The sequence below is a fragment of the Pholcus phalangioides genome, unplaced genomic scaffold (assembly GCF_987345545.1).
Source record: "Pholcus phalangioides strain wild (caught in Gottingen) unplaced genomic scaffold, Ppha-v1.0 ptg000004l_1, whole genome shotgun sequence".
In the NCBI taxonomy this organism is placed as follows: Eukaryota; Metazoa; Arthropoda; class Arachnida; order Araneae; family Pholcidae; genus Pholcus; species Pholcus phalangioides.
Genome location: NW_028301597.1, coordinates 19,092,755 through 19,113,248, shown reverse-complemented (window position 1 = coordinate 19,113,248; position 20,494 = coordinate 19,092,755). Strand labels below are relative to the sequence as shown.

Genomic DNA, 20,494 nt, shown 5'->3' with positions numbered 1-20,494 from the left:
GATATTGGTCTATATCGAATCCAATTTCTGAAAGTTATTAATAAGCTTTTCGTAATTAGCCAAAGTGTAAGCTCAAAGTTATTTCCCATTTTCGAAATAATATTTTCGCTCTAATTATGATGAGGTAGCTAGCAAACTGCTTGGACATAAATGAAAAGAGATGCACCGGCATGACTGGATTTCTCAAAATGCTCTTCTAGGCTCCTTTGGGGTGTCGCGGAGAGCTAGCAATATACAGTACTTGATAATATTGTAAAACAGTAGATCAACCATGGCTAGTGCAAGGAAACGTCAGTGACAAAAAATGTGAGAACCACTGCCATATGGAATTTAAAAGAAAAAACCATCAGATATTTAATCTCTCGAGAACAAATGTACTGAAGAGATGAAATTTGAATGTACGGGATGTATATTAAAAATTTACGGAAAAAACGGCTAGCTTTTCGTTATAAACATTAAAAATTGGCATAGGGGGAGGAATGCGAAACACAAAAACTATTCATCATTCCTATAAATATGCTTGGCTATGTACCGTTTCATCCTTTCCTCGATTCATCCTCAAGTAAAAATAGTGCCGTTTCATCCTCGGTTTGATGAAAAAAGTTTTCTCGTTATGTGATCCTCCCTTCTCTTCTGTCCATTTTCTTTCAGTTCTACCAGCCCTTTCAAGCCAAAGGTTAGAGAGATCATAACTTTAAATTTAGATATTCCTGCTTTAGAGCCTGGTCCGAAATCGCGTGCCGATGACGATTCGCGATCACAGTGGTGCTCTGTAAACTACTAAGAGTGCTCTCAGTGCGCCTGATTCTGTATACATGAGATCGATACCCGTTTTAAATATTCATCATTTACCTTAGTCATAGTTTAGGCATATGAATACATACGTAGGCCTGCTAAAACCATGGCCAAATGTGGCCTTCGGAGTCATCTGATGTAGCCGTCAATCTCAAACCTAATTTTGCAAAAAAATTAACTAGATGGCACATTCACAGATTACTCAAGTGACTCGCGAAGTATTTACAGATCATTTAAGTGACCTGCGGGACAATTCCAAAGCACTGAAACGGCCCACTCCACATTTCCATATGACTTAAGTGCCCGTGCGATTCACAGATAACTCAAGTGACCCGCGGTATATTTACCGATTACTTAAGTGACCCGCAGCACAGTTCTATAGCACTTGAGTGGCTCGCGACACGTTTTCAAACCAATGAAGTGATCTATACTCTTCGAAAGGTTGAACACCCTTAACTAAGGTGCTCTTCTTTTAATGAAGAGAGGGAGAGAGAGAGAGAAGTCCACTCGGTACCACATTTTTCAAGATGTCAACATATACGAACAAGAGAAGTAATGTAGTGAATGAAACTGAACTGGTAGATAGATAGATAGAACCGCTCACAGCCCCGGACTGATGCAAGCACCTTACTTCCGTTACCTCAAAAGAGGCAGAGTTGTGTCGGAAAAGTTAGCAAAGATTTATAGTGGTTGCTCCCCTTGCCCCGTGCTCGCAAGTTTCGAATTACTCGCGTCGTTCTCCCCATGAAGACAGCCATCAACTCGATGCAACGTACAAGCCATTTGACTAAAATGGGTGACTGAATCCAATGACTAGGGAGAAAAATTGCACGTGCGCCCAGTGGCACATAAGGGCCGGAGACCGCAGCCTGGGATTTCAAAAGAAGGGTGGAAAAGACTTGTGGACAAGAAGAAGAAAAAGAAGCTGGCATGTTGAAGTGGGAGAGATTTGAGAATGGTCTAAATACACAATGCATACAAATTACATATATACAGCGCCTCGACTGTGACGGAAAACGAAGAAACAAAGCCTCCATCCACAGCGCTGAACAGTGTGTTCTGCTCGCTCTTCCCCTTACAGAACATGCAATATATACACACACAGAATACACACATAGCCCGCACTGCGACGGGAACAATCAAACAGAGCCTCCGTTGACAGTGCTGGGCATTCACATTTGAATTACATGCATACATTATTTACTTTACAAAAATTTCCCTTTTTTGTACCATTGGGAATGCACATAAACATTACTATGAAAGGCAAACGAAATGGGAAATTAAGAAAAAACAAACATTTATAGATTATACGCCTACCTAAAAGCCCCATAAAATATTCGAAATAATGTACATATCCATAAATTTTGAAAATACTCGATTCTAATTGAAGAGATAACCGGCTCACATATATAATGATTATAAATAGAGCCCGGAAGTTTAGGCACTAAAAATGGTTGAAATAGGTGGGCAAAAAGGCACTAAAAATGCCTAAAATAGGCACTAAAAAAAGGCATTTATAATTTTTGGAAGGAAAACAAAGATATTAAGGGTCCAAAAACTAGCTGAAAAATTGGTTGCATTTAAGCCGTCTATTGTTTCAATTAGAGTTTATAATAACTGCATTTTATTATTCAAGTGAAATTGATTTCGAGCCCTAAATGAAATGTCAGTAGACCGTCAGGATTAGACCAATTCAAGTACCACCATTACCAAACGCGGGACCGTTAGAGAAAATGATCTGTGGGCTCCTTCGAGGTGCGAATAGTTTTTGTTTATGTTAATAGTTTTGTTTTGTTAATAGTTTTGTTGTATAACAATTATCTTTTCTATAGTTGAAACATGGTCCTCTTGTTCTATTTTTGTATAAAAAATTATTTTTTTTTTAATATTACCACGTATTTGGAAGTCCCTCAAGAGCGGGGTCCCGCGTGGCCGCATCTGTCACCCACCCCTGGTTGCGACTCTGGTCAATTTAATCAAATACTAAATATGCATGTTTAATAAACAGCCATGGTTGTTTGCAGTGCATTTATGGTGCAAAATAAAATTAAATAAAATCAAAACAACATGTGCCCCAGAGCACTGTCTGCTTCAACCATTGCCTTGTGTGAGGCATGACGTCAATTTATGACCTCTCGTGACAGTCATCGGCCAGCTGTACAAAACCAACGCAATACAATGGCTGAGCGATACATATTATGTGAAGCATGTGGAGAAACGAAAATTTCTAACTTTTCTGCTTCTCTAACACGGACTGCGTTCATCTGAAACAAAATCATTCACGTCTAATGCCATCAGGTCGAAGCAAAGTTTTTTTGGTCACAAAATATCACTTCTTTGCGTCTAAATGGGGATGGGGGACGGAGCGCTTTCTGGTGATAAATTAATACTGAGAGTTTGGAAAATTATAAAAACAGCAATTCTTTTAAAGTTCCCAATGCTCAAAAGTATCCATGTTTTACAGATTATGGCCTCTGAAATTCACTAATGAACTTAAAACTATGTTAAAATAGGCATTTATGACATGAAAATTTCAAGAAAGGAGTTTTTACCAAAAAAGTTTGAAAACAGGCAAAAAAAAAGACATTTATGACATTTTGTCTGAACTTCCGGGCTCTAATTATAAAATACATAAAGGATTCACAAGTCATTATAATCGGATAGCTGAAAATTTAAACAAATACCCTACAGTCACTCTGACTAAATAAGAATGCAGACTTGATGCTTGCAAATGGGAAAATTTATTCACCAGCTCACACTCAAAGTTCCTACTTCTTTTTAAAATAATTTTGAAAATAATTTATGGAAGAAACTTTATATGATGCTCATTTCTTATTTTATTTTCAATCGCACCAAGTTCCTTGTGGACAACTAATTTTTTTTTAATAGATCTTATATAATTATAAATACATAAATGTAATGTACTGGTGTGTGAATTTCATTTAACTGAACAATTTTTTTCCCTTGAAAAATCAATTTTTTTCTAGTAGAAATCGGTCAATTTCATTTACTTTAGTTGAAAGTTTCCTCTATGATTTTCTTTAATTTTTGAATCGAAAATAATATGCGAGTGCATAATTTTTTTCACTTCTCAGAAAATCTGTTTTTTCTTTGTAGGCACCAGACAATTTGAAACAACCAGAACTAAACAATTTAAGATCTTATGGCACCTGAAAACATGGATGGTCGATGTATTCTGTCATAATGGAAGAAATACGTATATCTTTATTATGCCTCATCACATTTCAGGTGAAAATATTCTACCTGCGTTTTTCATTTAATTTAAAGATTCGACTACAATCTTATTGTTATTTTGTCTACACGGGTGTCGTCAGTTTTATGCGACATCGCATTATACGTACGTACAGTAGGCTACATTACATAAGATTGTACATTAGCGTTAAGCCGTAGCGGGGGGGGGGAGAACCAGAAGGTGCACCATCGTTTCACGATTGGTTCAAATGTTCAAAAATATGGGAAACAACATTCTTAAATCTATGTTTCTCCACCTTTGTTTCACCCCTCCCCCCGAAATGACAGTCATCAATGTCCCTCCGAAATAAATTTCTGGGTACGGCTATAACTAGCGTACGCAGGATTTTCTCGGGGAGGCGGGTTCATTTTTAATGAAAAAACTACTCTCTCCCACCCCTTGTGTACGCCAGTGTATAAGCACAAAGAATGATCTTTAAATTACCAATCACACGCGAAATTCAAATTCCAACTCAATGAAAAGTTTGAAGTTATAGCTTTTTTCTTGTATATTGCTAGTTTGTTTTTATAGACTTTCAGAGCGAATTCTCTTCATGCATGTTCTTAATCATGTGGTAGTCACTAGAGGAGTACGCAGGAAGATGCTAACCCCCCCCCCCCTTTCGCCTCACCAATCCGACCAAAAATTACAAAAATAATGTTTCGATGAAAAAAAAATTGAAATATTGAAAGAAAATACCCTTTATATGCTGTACAAATCAATTTCTGTTAATTTAATGCTTTTTGAAAGGTGTTACCTTAAAATTTCTCGTAAAAAAAACATTTTGTGCCCAACCCCGCAAATGTTTTATAGCCTTACATTAGAATATATTAGAAATACTTTTCACCTCTCGATGAGTATAAAAACAAGCCTGCCGTTCGGAATCGGCAATAAATTGCAGGTCCCATTCTAATTAGCCCTCGTGTGCAGAAAATGACCGTAGTGCGACAAAAATGATCAAATGATCAGAAATACTTTTTTTAAGGAAATTTAAAGAATTTTAGAACAGTAAAAATCAATTGACGCTTTTGGGTAGTTTCAAATTTGTTAAATAATTTTTAAAGTTAATGCTCGTATGTTACAAAAACATATTATATTACATATCTGTTTTTTTTTTCCAGACAATGTGTATCAAGAAATTGCCCCAGATTTTTTTTCATCTGTACTATATGTGCATTTAGTATTGGAGGTAAGTGACCTTCCACATCAGGTATTTCAAATTGTTATTGCTAGGAGCAATAGGGAATATTAAAATTCCAAAGTACAGTATAATATTTCGTGGAATCCACACGGTGGAATGATTGGAGAAAACACAGTTTCATTTCGTCCTCAAAAAAAATCGTGGTGCCTATGGCTAAGCAGTTGTACTATTAAGTTATTAGTGCCCTGATTGGGAATAACTGCTCAGATTAATCTTGCACTTCAAATTAATGTTAACCAAATGCTTTCTCTGTGACATCTTGTGTGTATGTGTAAATTTAATTTCTTACTATCAGAAAATCGTATAAAAGTTTGTATAGTATTTTCTCACACAAGTAGGCCTATGGATTTTACGTCCTCAGAAGGACTTTCAGGAAAAAAAAATGTATGAATTAAAGTTTGTTTACATTAAAATATTGGCCATTTACCCTTATACTAGGCTGCAAAAAACAAATTAAATATTCAACACATTACATGACTTATTGACTGAATCATGTTGTACTTCAGACAAGTTCCATACTTTTTCTTTGTAAATTGATAAATTACAAAATTTAAAAAAAAATCATTTTCTCATTTTTCAGAAATCTATTTTCATAAATATCTCTGGTAAAAGTATAACTACAAAAATACTTCATACATGAAAAAGAAAAGAAAACTTTTGTGAACATTTTCTTTTGAAATATGCACTTTGCTAAAATATTTCTCAAATAAAAATTTTAATTGTTGTTCCATATAAATTCGATATAACTAAAAATTTGATATGCCCTATAGGCTTATTGCTGATTCGCACTAGCAGTGGAAGGGATGCTTGTTTTTCATGTAATTTCAATGGCAAAAATATATGAATTAAATATTATTCTTGATGAATGACTTTCATTTTAGTGATTAATGATGACAGTTTTCTCTCTTTGTAATATTCCATTTTTTTGTATCACAATCAAGTTCCTAATTATAATTATTAATGGCCTACCTTTGTACCAATGCGTTCAAATAAAATAATTTTTCATGATTATATAGCATTACACTGAAAAATTTTCGTATAAGTCGTGAGTTTGGCATTTTTTTCAGCGTAAAAAGAATTTTTCAAATCTTATAGAACTAATAAGTAATGACTGAATTAACAGTCAGTAGAATGATTGATCCTGAAATAAAAACACCATGCGTCTTCAAATTAGTGATTTGCCTATATTCGTAGTCCTATATAAGTCCTATTTAATTTTAATATTTAACTCCTCTCGATAAATTGTGATGATATTTATATGATAAATCCCTTTATATAACGACATTTTGTGGGAATATTTCTAGACCGTTACAACGATATTCTTTAGCTTTCACTCAAAATCACCACACTCAAATCACAAGTTCCTCACTATTGTTTGTTCTTTCGAGGATGTTTTAATAACAGAGGCGTTTTGTACTATCTACCCTAGAAAGTGTTAGGTGTCGCCGTGAAGCTAACTTCTGTGTAGTATACAGAAGTGTTTTGCAGGAAACTGCTTTACAGGGTAAAATAAAGAAGACGAAGTTAATTTAGAATTTTTTACTGCTAATAAATACCTCATAAATGCATTTTACATTGTAGTGAAAAATGCTAATTCAGAAGAGATGCCAACAACAGCAAAAATTTGGTGGCGTCTGATGAAAATGATTTCTCTCGATATAACGGTAATCTCTCTGCAACGATATTTTTGCTTGATTCGAAGTGTATTGCTATATCCAGGTTTCACTATAGCACTTTTTCCCTCTAAATTACGATCGCACTTACTTTTTGCTAACGTAATTATCAACTGCTAAGTTGAAAAAAATTATAAATAAATATATATTCTCGGTAATTAATCTTTTAAGCAGTCATTGAATACTTTTAAAAATAAGGCATTAATTTAAATTAAAAGCATGTCTGATCCCAGCATGAGATTGAAATATGAAGTAGGCTATATAATGACCATGAGTTTTTTGAATCCATAATACACTCTGTAATAATATCACTTGCAGTTTTCTACAGCTAAATCAAAACTACATTTTGCATTCATAAATTCATTCCTTATTTTTTTTATTACGTCATTTGAATTCCTCTTCCTTTTTGTTGGGAGGAAAAACGGATAAGAAAGTAAAAAGTTTAGGTTTAAAAAAAAGAATTATCTAGATTTTTTAAAAAATAAGACTAATAAAAACGTACTCGAATAGATAAGAGAGAGAAAAAGAACTATATTAATATATTATTCTTCCTTTTCCAGAGAATTGAATTTCTTACCTAATCGTGAAGAAGCGAAAAAAGGCCTAGATTAATCTGATGACAGACGACGTCAACATTCTCATATCGTGACTTCTCAGCAGATTCCATGCGTGTCAAGGGAAAGAACAGAAGAAAAAAAATTGGACAGTAGACCCTGTTTATGTCCAGAGCGGATTTTTTTATGATGGTGATGCGTCATTAGATACGTCACATAAGCTCCTCCCATTTTTCTACATCTGAAAGTCCGAATACAGGATACGAATTGTCAGGTAAGTAATTTGGACATTAACATTCGAAAAGGATGGATAAAAAAAAAAAGTTGTCCTTCCCCTATCGCTATCTCTATCCAATTACTTATGCCAGCGGCGCATTCTTAGTCCTGTTATCGCTCGGGGACAAACGCACCACTGGATTTGAATTTTCTTTTGAAGGACTCGCTACTGTGAGACCACGCAAAACGGACGCTACTGATTGTTCTGTTTGGCTTTGTGTGGCATATTAATGAGACAGTAGGATGACAAATATCGTGGGAGTATTGCCTGGCATGTGGAGGTCGTCTCGGCACGATTAATATTGCAGAGCCCTGCACTTGAGCTTATCTACGAAAAATCAACCTACGTATTTGAAACCAGATAAACGTTATTTATTAGATAATTTTATGCAACTAATTGCTTGCAACTAACTCTTGCATTACATTCTATGGTTTGTTTTTAAGTGTGATAGTTAGAAATGTCCTTCAAAATTCACAGACAAAAGCACATGGAAATTTTAGACTGAAATGCAGGAACGTACTTTTGAGAGGGGCCGCGCTGGATTGTAAGTATGCGGAGTGGGGGGGGGGGGTGCATGGGGTATTTCTTCCAAAAAAATTGTCTTAAAAAAATTTTTTTAATGGTTTTAGCATTAAAAAAAATATTTTTTATGCATATAGATTTATTAGATCCCAAATGATAAAAATAGACAATTACAGGTTACAGAGACACAAGCAGAAACATGATAGGAATACCAAATACAAAAATTAAAACTATATTTATGAATGGTCAAGGATTATAAGTTTTACCCGTAGGCCTACTGACTACCAGAATAAAATCAGATACGGTTAATATTTAAATAATGTTTCCAAGCAATGCATTCATCAAAATACTTGTTGTATTTGGATATGATTACGTGGACATAATCATACAAACTGATTTAAAATGGACATTGCTTTTTTACTTTTTGAGAAAAAAATTTTAAAAATAAGAATTTTTTCCTCTGATATGTATAAACTTAAATATATTGTCGATAAAAATTCCTCATAGATGCCATTCTATGCATGGATATATTCAATAATGAACAATGAAATTTGTGCTTGGGGGCGGGGATATGATAGCAACATAAATAGCGAACAGCATGTACAATAAAATAACATTCCAAATAACAAATACTTCTAACCCAAATAAAGTGTAATGCCACGCATTAAATACTTACACAAAATTATATGTACAGGACTGTAAAATTTACAATATTAAATAATAATTGGTTGATTAAAAAACCAAAATAAAAATTCAGCTTAGACATATAAAAATGTATCACGTCCCTAAAACAAAACAATTTTTCCAAAAAGATACCCGTATGCAACTCCCAAAATATTGAACGGTTGCTATAGCGTTAATAATACAAGCAATATAAAAAATTCCAAAAAAGACATTCTCTTAGTCATGAAAGACGAATTATAAACCTATATTGCCAGATAAATTTGTTTAAAAAAAATATTCTGCATTGATATCATAAAACAGAAACCTGTACTGAGTAGGGTAGCCCAGGTCGATAAGATACTTGTCTAAACTACCAAAAGGATGTTTAGAGGTGTCGTGAGTTCGATACCCGGTTCGTCCTTGTCAGACAATTCTGAAGCAGGGTTACAACAGAAACGGTGACGTAGCCGAAAAATATTGTTACCACCGGGAGTCTCACATAGAGAGGTTAGCGCACCAACCTCTCGGTGAGTATAAAGTGAAAGGTTGCCGTTCGGAATCGGTAATAAATTATAGGTCCCAGTCAAATTAGCCCTCGCGTGCAGGAAAATGAACCTGGTGCGACAAAAATGATTAAATAATCAAATGAAACTGAGATCTCTCACTCTATTCCGCCTCAATGTTTCTTAGATATTATTTAATAAAAAAGGTATTATAATTATCACAGCTAAATTATCCCAACCCACGCACCTGCATTGAAACAATTTCAAATTATCTTAATCTCATCTAGACCTGGTGGAAGAATTTTTCGGCGTGTTCAAAGTCGGGCCCAATCGGATGGTAGAGAAACTGTTTACATGTTGACAACTGGAAAAGTTGAGCTTCTCCAAATTCATTTATAAACGCGTGTAAGGAAACATTATTCATCCATTTGAAACACATAAATATTTTGGTGTAATTTTCAATAAACGTCTTTCGTTCGCCCATCATTGTTGTAAAGTTATTAAAAAAATTAACAAGCGAAAGGGACCCCCTACCAAAATTTGCAGGCGTAACACGGCTCTAATTTTATATAAATTAATCATACGTTCTACATTACTTTATGCAGCTCCTGCCTGGATGCTTGCTAAAAATCCTAATGTTATTGCTCTTGAACGTTTCCAAAACGCAACACTCCGAGATTTTACCACACACACACAGAGGTTCCCCCCCCCCCGGTTCATCAGAAATAGGCATATACGCTGAGATATCAAGATTGGAACAATCATATCAATTGTGCCAAAATACTCTCCAGAAACTGCCATAATTCTTAAACAACTCTGACTATATCTTCGTGAAATCTGCAATTATAATTGCACATGTACTTTTAGGCTTAAAATGTCCAAAAAAAATTTTGAGATGTCCAGACACAATGTTCTGGGACTTTCTTTTGTGCTGGCTACATCGTATTGTTTTTACATTATGTCGTTCAGTGTTTTTGTACTTCTATCTTATTATGTGCGTATGTCTTTGAAACGAAAACTAATAATAATTCAGTGGCAAATATAGATTAAATGGATGTAAAAGTACAAAAATGCATCAAATTTTTGAAATGTGGGATACAGAAATTGGTTAAAACAACACAAAAAAACCTGTCTGTATTTCATTTTTTTAAAGGGAAATAATTTAATTTTTGATCGTCTTGGGGAGGAACAGTTGCCCTATGCCCCTTCCCTTACGTGAGTCACTAGGACTCAATAGGGAATTTTTCATTTTAAAAATTCCACGGCAATGATGAGAAACAAATTTTGTATATGTTATACATAATCTCCCCCAACTCTCAACCTGAAGAGTCTGATATACAAATAGCAAAATATTAACTTTATAGCTATCAAAATGCTATTAAAAAACTACATTTAAAGCCAATATGCACACATATACAAATACGATAGATACACTATACAGAGCGAGACGTAAAAATGATCCATTGTGATTTCCACTTACCTTGTAGCGGAGCAAGTGCAAAGTCGATTGAATCCTTCAAATCCCCTGATTATTAACATTTTTTTCAATTTTACGGTATTTAAAGTAGCAGTAGGTAGACCTGTAATCCCAAAAATATAAGATATTGCTATATGATATCGTTTTTTGTAGTACCGGACTTTTTCGTAACAATGTGCACTCATATATAAAAACATACTTTTCCAAATGTCATTTCCATATACAGTAGAACTTGGTTAAATAATTCTAACTTATACGAAGTCCCCCTGAATTTTCTATCCAATTTAATCAAAACTTACTTGTTTAATTCGAATTTTTTTCGAATGTTTTGAATAATTCGAAGTTAGAGGAAAAAAAATCATGATTTTTGTATGAGCAAATTTTGTTTGGAAAAATTCTACAAGAAGCGAGACTGCTTTTCTCAAAACCGAGTTGTCAAACAACAAATTTTGTACAAGTAAACGCTTATGTGAAACTCGTTTTTCAGATTAATGCCCATTTTAACATTATTCAACCTATAGATCAAGGTGTGCCATTCAAAATCTGAATCTTTTTGTCGTCATTAAGAGTATGGAAAGTATCAGAAAGTAGAAATTTTGTAATACGTTAACGAAAGTATATTTCTCTTATAACGAAAGAATGATAAGCAAAATTTGGAAAACAGTTTCGTAACGGGTGATCACTAATTGTTTCCGTAAATCAAACTTTGAACATGGGCAAGAAATTCTGCAGTATTGCTGATTCCAGAACAGTGGAATCAGCAAGTAGAAGCTCAGATAAATTGTTATAAATAAATTATTAAAATTTGCGAAGCAGTTTCGTAACCGATGATGAAATTTTAATAATTGATAACTGTTATCATATGTGAACGTTAATGATTAAGTTGCAGTTTGTGGTCGTTTCACGCAATCATGATAGATTAATTGGATGATTCGATTTTTTTTTCCCAGTGACTTTGGACTTCGAATGAACCAAGTTCAACTGCATTTATAAATAAATCTATGATTGTTGTTTCGGTAATTTTCATGAAATTTAATTATTATTCAGAGGCATAACAGATATACACAGTGGAGAATTTATACGGAATAGTCATATGCTCAAAAATTACTTTCTGATCATGTTGAGCTCTTGATGAATAAGAACGTGACAGCGTATTTGTGTTCGAATTTATTGTCAATGTGACTGACCGGCAGTTATTAATGCGCAGTCACATTTCGTTTTGTATCTGTCACTGGGTACAAAATGTTACAATGAACATAGATTTCTTCCTTTTAAGAAAATATTACACTATAATTCAATTTGACAACGTTCAGTCACGTATAGAATATGTACTTTTCTCATTAAAACAGTGATTCAGAAATAATCATCCGATTTCAAATTTACGCATTTTAAAAATTAGGAACAAAATATGATAAATAATAGGCCACAGGAACATGGGTATAGAATAAATATGTCTATGTTTTCGATCATGCAAAATCGGTGACGCTATTGTATCATTTATGAAGTTCTTTTGGTGGAGAAGTAATATGGTGTCTCATTTGCGAAAGCCTTCCGTGTTCTTTTGTTTGAAGTGAGTCGGTAGTCATCACTATGCGTGTTCCTCAGCCTAGTCTTCGGCATGTGTTATAAAAAAAAATCCGTACAAATCGCATAACTTACAAGCGATGAGGCCTAGTGAACGGCGCAATTAACTAAAATTCTGCCTTTACATGCAAGAGGCAGTTGTATTCTCAAGCTCCTGTGAAACGCGACGGCTCCCTTGTCATAGCAACGTTTATCCAACTCAGCTCCCTAAAATAATAATAATAATAATAAAGAAACGCTTCAAAGCACTGAACAGAAATTATCAATGTCAAAAATTCGCCACGACGCCCTTGATGAAGGTTGGCCACGGCACTAGCAGCCGTGACGCACAATTTGAGAAACACTGTTACAAGGGCAGACATTTTTTGCATCCGACTGCCATTACAACGAATTTCGTCAGGATTTTCAAATTGACTTGACATTATACGTCTGACTAAAAGGAAGTCACATTGAATATTAAAAAAACAAAAAAAAAACTGAAATTTTCCCTTTGTATTTTTATACATTATTTATCATTATGTATAGTTAGTTTAATATTTATACAGTGCATCCCGCGCTTATAACGTGCTCATTTGGAAGGTTTTTCAGCTAAATACGATAAGTTTGCGTGGTCCCAACTCTTACTAATACTTATTGAGATTTTTCGTTTAATGCATTTTCCCGCTTACAACGATTTTTTTTTAAGACAGCTTTTTCGAGAAACGCTATAAGCGGTATCCATTGTATATCATTTTGAAATAGGATGATTTTTTCTGAGAGAATCACTTCTTTATTTTTAGAAAGAGTAAACACATTTGTCACTGAATGACAAATAAATCACCATATTTGTCAATATATTGAGTAACAATTGATCTAATGAAATTAATTTTTTCAACTTCAAATGAAACACAAACAAAAGATGTTTTTGAAATATGATCAAACAACATGTGACAGATTATATTGCATGAATGAATGAACACCAGAACTTAAATTATGTTTATATATTGCAGTGAAATAGTCATCTGAGTAACTTTTGCCACATGCATTTTATATATTGAGGAAGTAATTAAACGTAAGAACTTATAACCAATTTGGATAAATTTAATTAAACTCATAGAAAAATTATTTGTATCATAATCCGAATGAAATTTTAGACAATAAGCCAATCATTCTCAAAGTGTGCGTAGCGACTCCTAGGGATGTCGCGGTAAGCTGTCGATATTAATATGAGTCGGTTCGGTGATTTGAAGACTTTTTTCTTTGTTAAACTATTGTGGGGAGCCACAGATAAAGACTGACTTGAGCAAGGGAGTTACGGGTGTCAACACTTTGATAACCACTGCAATATGCCAATTTGATTGCGGTCGGAAACCTGACAACAAAATCACTTACCTAACTAAATCTTTCTTTGACTATTAATTTTCGTAAATGTGTATTTTCAATATTAATACAAAACTATAAAAATATTATGATTCAATACGACGAAATACATTCTCAATGTATAAGTGACACGTAATGTAACCTATGTGTGTGCGTTACGTACCTATTTAATTTTATATTTGAAAGGGGACATCCTTCTTATTGAATTAACTCACATAAAATTTGTGTAAAAATTTAAAAATTTGGAGCTAATATAGATCTCTTCGAACCCTCACTTTCTGTTATTTGTCATGCTAACATGTATTAAAAAAAACATTAATATGATTTTTATTTCTTTTTTTTTTCAGATTGCATTCCATATCTAATGCACATTCGTGTATGTTTCTGCTTGGTCTGGCACGAAAAATATAGTTTTTTTAACCACTTGAAGTTTGTAGTTTTTACTGTATTATTCTGCAATAAATTTGTGTGTGTGTGTTCACTTACGAAGATCTAAAAGATATATTAAAAAGATAGACATGTATTACACCTATTTTCTTGTTAATTAATTTATTTCTTATCTTTTCTTATTTAACGTCAAATTTTTCTCCTATCATTTTTATTCACAACCTAGACATCAATATTTCAACCGTACATTAGTAGACGGCATATTAATTTTTTCATGAGATAAATGAGAAAAAATAACGTATAAATGCTGTCAAGCGTAAAAAAGATGAATGTCGAATACAAAAATTCGTCCTTAAAACATGGCTCTTTTTTAAATCGAAAAAATGCTGTATGTAGGACGTTTTTGATGGAAATATATTTTTCAGTGTAGAATAAATAAAAGAAATTAGATCATGTTCTTTGATAGACGTCCTTCAATTTTCAGTAAAATATTAATGTTTAGTCAAACTCCGTTATGACAAACTTTAAGGTACTCAAGTTTTAATTCAATGTATCCGGAAGTTAGTTATATGCTACTCTGTGATTGCTATAGAAGGGTTTTGCAATAATAGAATGTTTCTCTACGGGAATTCAACATGGGGAAAAAATATTTACCCAAGAGATTGTGGTTCCTTAATATAATTTTACGCACTATACAGTACGATATTCCTCCTCAATAACAAGAAGATAAAATAACCCCATTTGTGTTGAGAAATAAAAACCATGTTTCAGAAATTAAGAATTTACATAGATTTTTGTTTTCTCACAAACAAAAATTACCATCACAATGTGTTCAAAAGAATATTTATTTTTGAATGAATTATAGAATGCTCTTCTTTCATTACCACTTGATATGCAAATGAGAATAGTAAGTTTATTAAAAAACTTGATAGCTTGCGATTGAATCCCAAAAAATAGCACGTTTAACTTAAGAATAATTAATTTTTTTAAAAATTGAAAGAATAATTAATTTAAAATGATCGAAAAAATAACTATTAATAGATGATATAAATAAAATGTGTTCGGTGCACAAATTTTGATAAATTAATTCTCGTTGAATTTGTGATCTCGTTTGTATTTTGTCTTGAAGCGTTAAAGATGAATAACAATAAGAGTTAAAGAAAATAATTATGTAAGAATTAGAGTAAATGAAGAATTAGAATTTTAGAATATTATGGAATAAATAGAGTAATAAAAATTTAAAATTTTCTCATGAAAAACTGAGAAGAAAAGAAGCAAATATGAAATATTTTGATAATATGCCATACGTTTAATCACCAAACAACAAACACTGAATGAAAACGATAAAATGTATCAATATGGACACGACCAATATCATCGTTTTAGTAAGTTTTAAAGAAAATACAACGATCATACAACTTCATATTATTTTTATGTAAAGCTATAAACTAGAAACGTGGGCACACAATATTCCGTTTTCTTTTTGAAAAACGGTATAACTACCTATAGGTTTTATTATTTTACAAGAGAAGCCTAGAACATCAAAAACGTTTCAAGATAGGCTATCGTACATAGCTATAAAATAGTGTCTATTCCATACGGATCCCCCCCCCCCCACCCAGCTCCACAACCATTTAAGTATAAGTATGTTGTTCCAAGATCACGTTGTTGCTCCTTCTCGGTAGTCCAATTACAAATCACCGCCCTCCATTTTAAGAAAAAGGCAATCGCCGGCATCTTTCTTGTTCATGATGGGAAGAAAAAAAAAAGAAAAATGTTCTTTTTTTCTTGTTTTTATTTTTCTAAGAAGAGGCGGGACTTCGAATGAACATCTCAATTTCATCTAAACATTGCACATATTATCACTTCACATTATTTTACGAATTACGTGTCATGATATTTATTGTTTCGAAATACCTTACACATATTTGGAGCACGTTCAAGCAACATTGATTGCAAAATGACAAAAAAAGCTCAAGTAAGATTTATTATTTAATATCGATATTTATTGTTTAAAAAAATAGAATTAAGTTTTTAGGTCTTTAATATGGCTATAAGAGATCGTCTTTTTATTTTTAATGCTGAATACTTTATCATCGGGCGAATACACGCAGAGTTATCATAATTCGATCCCTTTCGTTGCTTAAATATCTTTCAAAGAATTTTTTTATGCGTTTATCACAATTTATTTGAGTAAATTTGAAATTTATGTGCGTTAGAAGCCAGAAAATGTTTAAATTTTTCGTTCTAATTTTTTTAAAAATAAAAATTCTCGTATGGAATAATGTGATGTATCAATCATAAATATACAAGTTCACTATGAAATGAGTTGGAAACTATCTGAGGCAAAAGAAAAAGACATTTTTCCAATTTGAGTATAAAAAAAATCTTAAAAAATTCTACTAATTCGCAGTTTTCGAATGGAATACTTAGTTGTTCTTCAAGTATATCTGCTATCATCAGCAATGACGATCTTTCAAATGTAATGAATATAAAACTATTTCCGTGTACGCGGTCGGTAGAATTCCTTTTTTTTTCAGGGAACACTTGATCTTTTACATGGCAGTTGTTAAAATAAAATAAAAAAATTTTCTAATGAACAGAAAGTTCTTGAATTGGTTTGGAAAATTATGATTTCTGGTTGCTAAAAAGTATTTGAACCAATAAGTAAATAATTAGTAAATAATAATATGTAAATAACATCATTTATTACATTATTTTCATTAAAATTGTTGTTAATCAATAACAAAACTCTTCTTTTGAAGGATTTAATTTTTTCCCCTGATTGATGATAATAATTTAAAAATTAATACTTGTTTGAATTTCAATCTTTTAAATTATCAAAAATGCATCAATGAATATTATTTACACTTGAACTAGTACAGTCTATTTCATAATTTAATGCTTTAATTTAAAAAAATCTTAATTATTTTGATATAATGGTAAAGAACACCCCTCAGGAAATATGAGGAAAAATTTTTGTGAACGAAAATTCTATTACTTTGTATAAGTTCCGATACGTTTGGGAGAGAATCAGATGGAGAGTTACTATTATAGAAAAATTTATATTATCGTTTATTATAAAACGCTCTTCGGATTATAAATCTATCTAAATTTCTTGATAAAAACAAATGAAAATAAAGAATAATGCAATATAAAAATATTTTCACATGAACTATAATGTGAAGTTTTAAATTGATTAATTTGAAAACTGTTATCAAACTTCTCTCAGAACCACTTTTCATTACTTCTCTAAAATGAAAATCCAAGAAAATGAGTTGAAATTTTAAAACTGAAAAACTCATGAAATGTAAATGAAACATCCTCTGTGTGCATAAAAACATAGAGCGTTGATTTCCATGATTTACGTTCAGAGTAAGCCTATTCATAGTTTAAGAGGTTTATAATAAATTTTTATTTAAAGATTTCACTCAAAATCTCACTTATGGTGGTTCGTCTAATTAAAGGATGCAACATAGAGAAAATATTCCATGTAAAATAAAATCACTTTATAATATATTTTTCTAATTATTAGTCAATAGTTTCAACTTTAAAAAATTTCGTAAGATTTTAATTTAGAAAACCTGCTTCTGCATTGTTTTTCTAGGTTTGTAGGTTTTTCTTACCTATAAAACTGCTTTTAGTCTCATAGTTTGATCATTCATTCCTGTTGCAGATCATTCCATTTTAGATAGGCCAACCAGTTACATATCGCTTTTTTCGATTTGTGATGGAATATAGAGAAAATAGGACGTACCTTTTTTTTTTCTCCGTACACCACTAAATATAGGATCAAATTTGGAACTCTCGTCAACATGATACGCCTATTTCTTGATTTTTCAAATTTGGTACGAATCTGAAATTTAAAAAAGAAATTATGTTTACTTTTTTTTTTTTGATAAACCATTGCAATCTTAATGATTGAAATACTTCAGTTATTCTCAGCAAAGATTTACACAAAAACTAATTCATATACATTTATTAGTTGTACACTATGATTTCACATTTCTCGAACATTTCCAGTCATCCCAAAAAATTTAGGATTACTAATTCAGCAAGGGAAATATTTTAATAAAGTTAAAATTTTATTGGTCCGAAACACATGGAGAAAAAAAACACTTAGCAGCGAAGTTTTCAGCGCACCGAGTTTGACTTTCGTTGACTTCGGTTCTATCCCAAATTAGGCATTAATACTAGCAGCCGACCGGCTCTAATTTATAGAAAGGCCCGGTTGTCGATTCGTTCGAATACCTCCTGTGATAGGCCTACTCTCATGTACCTCAAGATTATCGTTCAAGTCTCCTACTTCCTGTGTGCATGAAATGACGGCAGTGTGATTAGAATACTATAAAAGTAATTTTTTCCTACCTGGATAACAAATAGTGAAAAACTATATTTGTACATGAAAGATAAAATGCTTGAGAATAGTGTAGAAATGCAATAGTGAGCAATTTTTCGACAAGTGTAAGGACTACGTTGCACAATCAAATTAGGACTATTATGCACACCATATAAAGTTATAATAATGAAAAAGTACATTATCATACTGTCATTGAATACGGTTGTTGAAAAAATGTCAATGAAAAAAATCTGCCAATTTCTGCCGATATAAAATTAATCTTGTGTGATAGGTAGTTAATCTATATTAATCATGTCGATATTTAAATATATAAATACTTCTCTAATAAGTAAAAATAAAAGTTTCGAAATAAAATTAGATAAAAACTGCAGAATCGTCATTTTCTTATACATGTCTCAGCTAATGTATTTCTGCTAAGCTGGCCATGAATCTAGTTCTAAACTCACTTTGTTAAATCATTAACTTCATACAGTACTTAGGTTCCTATGCTTATAGTAGTGAGATTCTTAAGGTGTACGCTTAAGGTGACTAAGGAGAAAAAAACATTTCCAGTTCAGTTAGCAGAGTGTAATCCAGTGGCGTAATCATAAAACACCATGAACCTATGAACTTCTTTTAAGAAAGAACTGTATGATACACAATGCCCAATATACAAAGATTATTAAAAAACAGCATTCTGCTAAACATTTCTTTTATACTGTATTAATAATATTCCACATTCACTAAGTTTCAAGTTAAAGTTTCCGCTATATTTAGATTTCGGTGGTTTAATATGGGTGAAGAACACCACTCGTTTGTATTTTGAAAAATAAAATTCAATCCGGTTAAGAAATACGTTCAAAACTTCTATAATAAGGATCTTAAAACATTCGAATATTAGTCTATTACACCGCAATTCATGTACAGTATTCAGAAGTAACTATAGGTGGATCTCCAAGCAAGTACCTTTAATCACTGCTTATCTGTGAAGTGAAAGAATATTATCGAAACCAAATTTTTATGCAATTTTTGAATTTCATTGTTTTGAGATGACGTCTATGCTCTTTTGTTTTGGTATATGAAACTCGACAAAGTGAGCAGCAATAATTTGTTTCGACAATCCTAGAACAACAATAATTTTCATTTAAAAAAAAAATTAATTAATTTTATTTTTTTCTTGCATTTTAATAGATAATTTTTTTAAATAAAATATATTTTTCAGTTTTGAAATTGTTTGCACGATTATGCATGATAAACTGTATTTCCGGATTCACTTTCGCTCAAAATAATGTGTATATTCCCTGTTATATTATATAATGGTTTTTTCTAGATACAATTCTTGTTGAAATTATTCTCGATTTAATTGGAAGAAATTTTCTAATAGATTTTAATAACTTGCATGCATTTTTTACTTACATAGATTTCATTCGCCATTGCAGGCCTACTCCCGGAGTAACATTTAATTGATGTATCATTTTTAGTAGATACTATATTTATTAGTATTAACTCTCTTTAAATACTTGATATTGGTATTTTATCAAACAAGATAATTTTTGCGTTCGAGTAAGAGAGAAACAAAACTTTTATGAAATAAGATTATTATGCGTGGAGTCAAGATGTAAATGGAGAAAATTATCCACGAAAAAACTTATCATTTGTGAAAGGTAAAAGATAGTGAAAAGGCTCACTTGTTTTGTTCATGAAATGAAACTTGTTAGTTATTCTCACACCATAAATAAATGAGCCATAAAAAATGGGCTTGAATAATAATAGTCTCTGTACCAAATAAGTAACGTTTATTGTTTTTAACTTAAGTTTCTTCCCCCATATAGTTTTTTACTGTAAGTTTCGTCGATTTTCAAGAATCTTATTATGATGATGAAGTCTGACATTATTGATGGTTTCCT

General features: G+C 32.1%; 1 long non-coding RNA gene across 1 annotated transcript in view; it reads left to right on the top strand.

The window, feature by feature from the left end:
* Positions 1 to 14,279, top strand: part of LOC149086713 (uncharacterized) — a 50,672-nt gene extending 36,393 nt beyond the window's left edge. The window contains exons 4-7 of the long non-coding RNA XR_016192563.1: positions 3,913 to 4,044; positions 5,170 to 5,237; positions 7,483 to 7,750; positions 14,209 to 14,279. This is a non-coding gene — a long non-coding RNA (uncharacterized LOC149086713). The remainder of the gene's footprint in view (positions 1 to 3,912; positions 4,045 to 5,169; positions 5,238 to 7,482; positions 7,751 to 14,208) is intronic.
* The last annotated feature ends 6,215 nt before the right edge of the window (positions 14,280 to 20,494 follow it).